The 9,387-nt window shown below is 44.8% G+C and overlaps 1 long non-coding RNA gene across 1 annotated transcript; it reads right to left on the reverse strand.

Annotated features, from left to right (window-relative positions):
* Nucleotides 1–872: 872 nt before the first annotated feature.
* On the reverse strand, nucleotides 873–7,607 carry LOC142858414 (uncharacterized). The gene is made up of 3 exons (XR_012912013.1): nucleotides 7,301–7,607; nucleotides 3,517–3,591; nucleotides 873–971 (listed from the first exon to the last, which is right to left on the reverse strand). It is a non-coding gene; the product is annotated as an uncharacterized LOC142858414 (long non-coding RNA).
* Nucleotides 7,608–9,387: the final 1,780 nt, after the last annotated feature.

Raw genomic sequence — 9,387 nt, forward strand, 5'->3', positions numbered from 1 at the left:
CTTAAAAAACGTCTTAATTTCTCCTGCCTTCCGTTGATAAAGAGGCTAAGTATTGCCACACAATAATAAAGAACCTGAACAGCAGTCATGCTGTATCTTCCGTCATAGAAAAGGGGTGGTGGTTGGGACTTTCTTTCAGAGTTCTAGAGATAGAAGCCAGCCTCCCGTGCATGTGAAACAGAACTGAGTCACACTGAGTCACACGCCCAACCTTTTTGTTTTTAGTTCTTGGTCCTAAAATACTAAGGAGTGAACAAGTCCTCGGTTCCTATTTACGTCGCTTTCCATCTAAGACATATGATGATCTTTATCTCTTTTAGGACACTTTTGTATGGGCTGGAGAAAAGGCTTAGTAAGAAAGAACACAGAGTGCTCTTGCTCAACTCCTAGCTCCATGTTGGGCAGGCTCACAAATGCCTGCTAACACCAGCTCCAGGAGATTCAGCGCCCTCTTCTGGCCTCATTGGGTACCCACAAATCTATGTGCGCACACACACACACATATAAATATAATACTTTTTAACTTATTTTTACTGTGTGTGTGTGTACCTGTACACCCATGCCATGGGATATACGTGGAGGTCAGAAGACAGCTTGCAGGAGTTAATGACTCTCCTTTCACAATGTAGGTCCAGGGAATTGAACTCAAGCAATTAGTCTTGGTGGCAAAGCACCTTTACCCCAACCCATCTTGCAGCCCACCTTGTGTCTTTTTAAACAGCCAACTAATACTAGTTATAAAAAGAACTCAAAAGAGTGTGAATATAAACTAGAGACAAAAGTTAACCTTATTTTCTGAGCAACAGAATCCTGTCTAGAAAAAATAGTCACTTATTAAAGATATTAACCTTGGTGAGCCTTAGTGCAGGTGATGACGTCACTGGTTAATTTTTCTAACCAAGTGGTTTTGTTTCTTGAGTGACAGATACAAAATGAGATGGTGTTGGGATTGCTCCGAAGTCTGGAAAGGCCTAGGGAAGACAAAAGAAGAACACAGTTGAAAACATTTTAATACTAATGACTGCCTATGGTTAGTACGGTTACCCCAGCATCACAGATGAGGAGAACGAAACAAGAGGCTAAGCAACTCATGCCCATCCAAGGCCCTGCAGTGGGCAAGGAGTGTAATCAGCAGCCCTGACATAGGCATCTATCTTCATTGCCATGGCTGCACTGCCCACTGCATCCCACTGCCAAGAAGGAGGGAGAGGCCTGAGGGAGCCAGCCAGTAGAATCTGAGTAAGGTTCTGATGGACAGGGCACCATGTGGATGTCTTTCCTGTCTTCCAAACATCTCTCCTGAAATATCCAGGCATCCCCAGTGTGTTGTGAAATTGAGTTTGTTTTATGGATTACAAAGAAATGTCAGGTAAAGGATGTGTCTGGGTGTGTCAGAACAAACGGGATGTAAGGATGGGGAAAAACCTCAGTGATCTTTTTTCTCTTTTCTTTTTCTCTTTCTGTGTTTATTTTTGGCTTCTTGAGCTAAGGTCTCATGAGTCCCAGGTTGGTTTCACACTCACACTATAGCCAAGGATGACCTTAAACTCTCATCCTCCTGCCTCGACCTCCCTAGTGCTGGATTACAGGCATGCACCACCACCTGCTTTGTGCATTGCTAGGGATCAAACTCAGGACTCTGCATGCTAAGCAAACGCTCTACCCACGGCACTACCTTTCATGGACTGCAGCGTTGCACAGTTGAGCAGACACTTTTATAATGAGCAAAATGCCTCTCTCAATGAGATAATTGCATTTAGAATATGCCTAGCAATCAGCCCAGAAAGAAACTTGTAGAAATGCTCTAGTGGTTGGAACTCTACGAAGGTCATATGGCTGAATTCTTCCCACCTTCCTTTCCAGACCTGTCCAATCTTTCTAGAATAACTAGGTACCAACTCTGAAATGGAGAAAGCAAATGAGTTTAAGCCAAACCAAAACAAGGAATTCTATTTGCAATGGGAAGTGGGGTGCTATCAAAGACAAGAGATGTGAAGACAGATGTTAGGAGAGTTTGATTGACTGCATGGGAATCAACCAGAGCAAGGTGGGATTTGAACATTGCCCCAGCCAGTCTTCTCAGCTCTAGACACAATGGACTCTTCATGTATTTCAATGAGGATTATCAACTCATGACTAACCTTATCCAGGATATGCAGTGAGCAAGCGTACCAGAAATTTCCAATTTTTTTCTGATAGTGTTAAGGGTAGGAAGGGAATTAAATAAGATGCTGACTAGGAGACATGATGGGAAGAAGGTAAAGGGGTTCTGCTGTAGGTAAGAAGGGCAGGGACTGTGTCTAAGAAGGACTGATGTTCTAGCGGAGGCCTGCACCAAAGGAGGAGAAAGGAGCTATGTAGGGACTTCAGGCCATGGATACTTCAGAGACGGAGGCTGGGAGAAGGAGCACAGAGGACTCTGGTGTGTCCACAGATCAGTGGTACAAAGAGAGAGCAGGACCTGAACTTGCAGGGGGCAGCGAGAGAGGACACAGGACCTTGAAGCCTAAGCAAAGGCATTCAACAGTATTCTAAGTGCAGATGGAAACCATTGGAGGATTTTTCACAGTGGGATGGTCTGTTCTCACTGAAGCAATACTGCAGAGACCATTTAGAAGGTCAGTGTTATCACTGGTGAGATACAATGGACAGGGTATGTCTCTAAGAAGAATTCAGAAGGCTGCAGGAGCTTCATTGTGACAGAGTTGGGAAAGTGTAGCTCAGCTTGCCCTTATCAGTGAACTCGGGTTAGGGGTATGGCTCAGTCAGTAAAGTGTTTGCTACACATGTATCAAGTCCAGAGTTTAATCCCCAGATCCCACATAAAAAGTAGGGTATGGTGGTGCACGCCTGTAATCTCAGTGCTAGTGAAGGTCCCTGGGCTAGATGGATAGACAATAGAGCTGAATCGGTGAGCTCCCGATTCAGTGAAAGACCCTGTCTCAAAAAAGAAGGTGGAAAGGAGTTGAGGAAGATAGCTAAGGTCAACCTCTGACCTTCACACAAACGGGCATGCACGCGCAGGCACAAACACACACACGCGTGAGTGCGCAAACACCAACATAACCACTGGGTTTGGATGAGGCTGCTTCTGACTCTTCCCAGGTAGGATTTTTAGGATTCCAGGTTTCCCCTGTCCTTGACCCTGGGTACCACTGTAGATTTTTGTTGCATCTGTTTGTGGGCATGTCCATCTCACGTCCATAAATGTCCTCCTTCCATCCCTAATTGATGCTGCACAGCACAGATGGGTTCTGGCAATGGCAGTAACAAGGTTCTGAACGCCTTCCATTGCTATATTTCTACTAGATGATTTACCTACTGAGATTGTTTAACTTGACGTGCCAACTTGACTAGATTAAGGGATTTTCAGGCAGTTAGTAAGGCATCATTTCTGGGCATCTCTGTGAGCACGTGTCTGAAAGAGAATGGCATTGAAATCACCAACCTAAGAAAGAAACCCACCCTCATACAGTGATACTGGCAATCTTTTAAGTGGTCGAGGGCCCACGATACCTTTGAGCTTGAAACATCAGGTGAGTTCCTGTGCTTGAATGCCTGGTCTCCGGCTGGTGGTACTGTTTTGGGTGACTGTGGACATAAAGCTTAGCTGGTGGGAGTAGGTCATGAGGGGTGGGCCTTGAAGTTTATACCCACCCACTCTCTCATCTTCAGGCCCACTACGTCTGCTTCCGGGTTCATAGGGATGGGAGGAGCTATAGCACACTCTCCCACCAGCCAGACAAGGACACTCTGGCTGCCATGTCTTCTTTGCCGTGATGGACAGAACTGTGACCTTCTGAGAACAGGAGCCAAAGCAAACCTTTTCTCCATTAATTGTTACCAGGGATTTTTGTCACAAAATGCAAAGGGCAAACCCATTCAATAGCCTTTCTTCTACTCTCTCCCTTCTTCTCCTTCCATTAATTCTTCCATCCCTCGGGCTAGAGAGATGGCTTAGCTGTTAAAGGCTAGGTTTACAACCAAAAACTACACGCACACACAACGTCTGTCTCAGAGCTAGAACCCTGATGTTCTCATGTTTGTGGACACCAGAGCTCCACGTTCTTTGTGTCCTCGACCCTTTGAATTCCAGGACCTGCACCAGGTCTAAGAATTCTGGCCCCAGACTGAGAGCCGCACCTCTGGCCCCTCTAGTTCTCAGGGGTTAATCTTGAGCTGAGCCATGGTGAAATCTCACAGTTCTCCAGTCTGCATATGCCGTGATGGGGCTTCTCAGTTTCCATAGCTGTGTGAGCCAATTTCCCTACAAAATTCCTTCCCAACTATCTACCTAATCTATCTATGTATCATCTACCTATTTATCATCTCCTTGTCAATGATCAATCAATCATATATCTATCATGTATGTATGTATGTATCTATCTGCCCATCATCTGTCTATGTATATATCTATGTATGTATCTATATATCTATCTGCCTATCATCTGTCTATGTATCTATTTATATATGTATCTATATATCTATCACTTATCTATCATCTATCTATCTATTATCATCTATCTATCTATTATCTATCTATCTATCTATCTATCTATCTATCTATCTATCTATCTATCTACCACTTGTCTATCATCTGTCTTTCTGTGACAGCTGATATCAACTGTCAGCTTAACAGGATGTAGACTCACTGAGGAGACAGACCTCTGTGCCTGTCTGTGAGGCTGTTTCCAGAGAGGATTAATGCAGAGAACTGCTGGTAGCAATGACTTTTACGAGAGGTGACAACCAGTATTCAACAGGTCGACCTATCAAATGAATAACCCTGTTGGGAAGTCCCACTCGGCAAAGTCCATGGGGTTACTGGCTGTGGAAACCGGTTGTTTTCTGGTTATCCATCTGGCGGGTTGACCTGTTGAATACTGGTTGTCCCCTGCTGTATGCCCCTATGACCTCTGGTAAAAGCCACTGCTACCAGTAGCTCTCAGAGTATTAACTGAGAGGAGACCAGACCTCAAAACAGGAACTGCCTTCCCACAGGCAGCCTCAGAGGTCTGAGGGAAGGGTCAACCTCAGTTCACGTCTTCCTGAGCTGTGTATTTGTGACAATTGCCTCCATCCTCAGCTAACACCAGGTTCCAGCTTCTTTGGGCTTCCAAAGTGGAGGTCAATGCCAGTTACTCTCCAGGGACCTCCAGGACTTTCATCCCAGAAGGAACAACTGAGGGATCAAGTCTTGTAGACTGAGCAACTACAGATCCTGTCTCTGCCATGTACAGACAGCTATTACCGGACTACCTAACCCCTATCATATAGTCTGTCTATTAAATCTCCACTTATAATATATATTCGTTTCATCAATTCTACTCCTCTAAAGAACCCCGATGACACACCTATCACCTATCATCTCGTTGGTACTGCTTTCTGGACATTGCATTGTTTTAATCCTGACAAAACCTGGTAAGGTAAGTATTATTCCTCCTGATTTACAGACCAAAAACCAAGGATTTAGAGAGACTGAAAAACTCATCCAAGACTATACCATTAGGAAATAAGGGAGCCTAGATTTGGAATGTGTAGGGTGTAGATGGCTCCCAAGCTCAGGCAGCTGTTGGGTAGGGGATTCAGCCTGTAGGTGTCAAATGAGGGGACAAACGATGAACACCTGGACCAGGACACTGCCAATGAGACTAGAGATAAGGAAATAAGGAACTGCCATGAGAGAAATGTTCAAAAGGAATTCTGGATAAACTTCTGCTTCTAGGGCAGCTGTGATTACACAGTAAGATCCTAGCTAAAAATATTATTATTATTCATAATCAAACAACAGTCTTCTGCTTCTGTTAACTGGGTTTGCCAAGGTAGGCCAAACAGCCAGCCCATGAGGCCTCAGCATGGCCACTGGACTGAAAGTTTCTCAGGACCTCCTGTTATGGGGTGGGGAGGGGAGCCAACTGAAGAGGTTGGACAGTCCTCCACGTCCTGGGAAGGCGGGATGAGAAGACCCAGATTGACTGTGGTGTCACAGATATTGAGAGGGAAGGCTGTTTGGAAGAGATGGCCAGCAGTAGAATCAAACTCTTTTTAGGTCAAGTGGATTCAAAATCAAAACCTACTACCAACCACAGTAGCTGTTTGGGTTTTTTTATTTTTATTTTTATTGAGCTCTACATTTTTCTCTGCTCCCCTCCCTGTCTCTCCCCTACTCCTTTCAACCCTCCCCCAAGGTTCCCATGCTCCCAATTTACTCAGGAGATCTTGTCTTTTTCTACTTCCCATGTAGATTAGATCTATATAAGTCTCTCTTAGTGTCCTCATTGTTGTCTACGTTCTCTGGGATTGTGGTTTGTGGACTGGTTTTCTTTGCTTTATGTTTTTTTAAAAAAAAACACCTATGAGTAAGTACATGTGATAATTGTCTTTCTGTGTCTGGATTACCTCACTCAAAATAATGTTTTCTAGCTCCATCCATTTTCCTGCAAAATTCAAGATGTCGTTATTTTTTTATGCTATTGTAAATGTACCACATTTTCTTTATCCATTCTTCAGTCGAGGGGCATTTAGGTTGTTTCCAGGTTCTGGCTATGACAAACAAAGCTGCTGTGAACATAGTTGAGCACATGTTCTTGTGGCATGATTGAGCATCAAAATGACAGTCTACAGAATGGGAAAAGATCTTCACTAACCCCACATCCGACAGAGGACTGATCTCCAAAATATAAAGAACTCAAGAAATTGGTCATCAAAAGAACAAATAATCCAATTTTAAAAAATGGAGTACAGACCTAAACAGAGAACTCTCAACCTAGGAATCTAAAATGGCTGAAAGACACTTAAGGAAAAGTTTAACATCCTTAGTCATCAGAAAAATGCAAATCAAAAAAACTCTGAGATTCCATCTTACACCTGTAAGAATGGCCAAGATCAAAAACACTGAAGACAACTTATGCTGGAGAGGTTGTGGGGTAAAGGGAACACTCCTGCATTGCTGGTGGGAATGCAAACTGGTCCAACCCCTTTGGATGTCAGTGTGGTGATTTCTCAGAAAATTAGGAAACAACCTACCTCAAGACCCAGTAATGCCACTTTTGGGTTTGTTTGATTTTTAAACCAAAATTGTACTACCACCTAAGGCTAGGATACAGCTTCATTATTAAAAAGAATCAAGTTTGGGCACAGTGTGGGTCACAGAGCCCATTTCTATACCACCCATCCTGTAAGATTCCCCACCAGCCACAGCAAAAGACAGTACCAACCAAAAAGCCGCTGCTGGCGTTGGGCACATAGTTTACCCAGAGATCACCACAAACAAAAGCTCCAAAGTATGACGAGAGTTCACCTGAGGGGAGAGGCTCCCTTCCGCAGAACACAGCCGCACTCCAATGACAAGGGTTTCTGGATTTTGCCTTTGCCTGCAGCCCACCTCCTTTGAAAGGCACAACACCGCTTCCAGAGAGCGAGCGAGCGGTTGATAGAAAATGTGTGATGTGTGGGTCTCACTGGGCCCTCTTCACAATTTTCAGAGGCGTGTTCTCTGACACCAATACAGCAAGTTTACAGAAAATCAAGGTAAAGAGATTTAAAACAAAAACTCATGCTCACGGCATAAACAAAAAGGAAGACTACTGGCATTGCCAGGCAACACAATCCTGCACCCCCTACCAATACAGGCCTCCTCCTGGGCCACACCCCTTGGCAGACAGGGGAACCTGAAGAACACACAGCCCTGCAAGCCATCGCAGCAGCCCTGCAGCTGTGCCTGGAAGTGTGGCTCATGAATCTCCAGGGACAGCTTACTCCAGCTACTGGGCATTCACTGGCGTTCACTGACAAGGTACAGGGCAGTCCATCTCAGCTGGGGCTAAGCAGGGTGGGGAACGCATAGAAACAGGGCTGTGGGAGGAAACAGCTAGATTCTCCCCCACCTCCCCCCTAGAAACAGAGATGGGGAGCTGGACCAAAGAATGTGTCCGGCCATTCAGGTGTGCCCGTCAGACTCCTGAAAGTAAAAGGCTTTGTTTGCAGAGAAGGAATGTGGGGGAAGAGAAGGAGAAGGAAGCAATTGCGACTCAATGAAAGGCTGTTCCAACTGGGCCCAAAGCCAAAATGAAACCGAGTGTGGATTCAGTTGAACTGCACTGAGCAATCAACTCTACGCTCCTCAACTGGAGTAGCGGCCAAAGGCCAACTTTGTCTATAGCTGAGTTATAAACTGGGACCTCACAGGTCAAATCCCTGAATCTTGCGTGGTTTTCATGTTCTCAGATGATCGGCTCTGAAGAGCTCCAAGACAAGCTCTGGGGCCACTTTAAACAGTGCTCCTTGGATCTCTGTGGCTCTCTAGACAGAGACATCTCCCCTGCCTTCTCCCCAAGTGTGCTTCCATTTGGCTGTAGTTATTGTCCCTCGAGGGTCAACTACAGTCACCCACAGAGCTTTCTAGAACTTGTGGTGCCATGTTGCTATACAAGTTCCAAGCGGCCATTGAGGAAGTCTGTCCTCTGCCTCCCAAAACATGATCGTAGCAGGTCAGAGCACAAGACAAGACCATGAGAGCCTAGCTCAGTCAGTAAAGTGCTTTTAGCACGAGGGCCTGAGTTCAATCCCCAGCACCCACATTTTAAAAAGCTAGACACAGAGAAAGGCACCAGGCTGCAATCTTAGCATAGACAGGAGGATCCCTGGAGCTCTCCAGCCAGTCTCTAGCAAAACCAGTGATCTCTGGGTCCAGCAAGAGAGCCTGTTTCAAAAAGCAAAGTGGACAGAGATGGAAGAAAACATCTGTGTCAGCCTCTGGCTCCTGTATGCATGTATTTGTGCATGCACGCTCCTCTGCATACATGTATGTGTGTATGCATGCTCATCTGTATACACATATGCATGTATGTGTATATGCATGCTCATCTGTACACACATATGCATGTGTGTGTATGCATGCTCATCTGTATACACATATGCATGTGTGTGTATGCATGCTCATCTGTACACACATATGCATGTATTGTGTATGCATGCTCATCTGTACGCACATATGCATGTATTGTGTATGCATGCTCATCTGTATACACATATGCATGTTGTGTGTATGCGCGCTCCTCTGCACACATGTATGTGTGTATGCACACTCATCTGTACACACATATGCATGTATGTGTGTATGGACGCTCATCTGTACACATGTATGCATGTATATGTGTATGCACACTCATCTGTACACATGTATGTGTGTATGCATGCTCATCTGTATACACATATACATGTATTGTGTATGCATGCTCATCTGTACACACATATGCATGTATTGTGTATGCATGCTCATCTGTATACACATATGCATGTATTGTGTATGCATGCTCATCTGTATACACATATGCATGTATTGTGTATGCACGCTCATCTGTACACATGTGTGCATGTATATGTGTA

The sequence above is a fragment of the Microtus pennsylvanicus genome, chromosome 10, assembly GCF_037038515.1.
Source record: "Microtus pennsylvanicus isolate mMicPen1 chromosome 10, mMicPen1.hap1, whole genome shotgun sequence".
Taxonomy (NCBI): Eukaryota; Metazoa; Chordata; class Mammalia; order Rodentia; family Cricetidae; genus Microtus; species Microtus pennsylvanicus.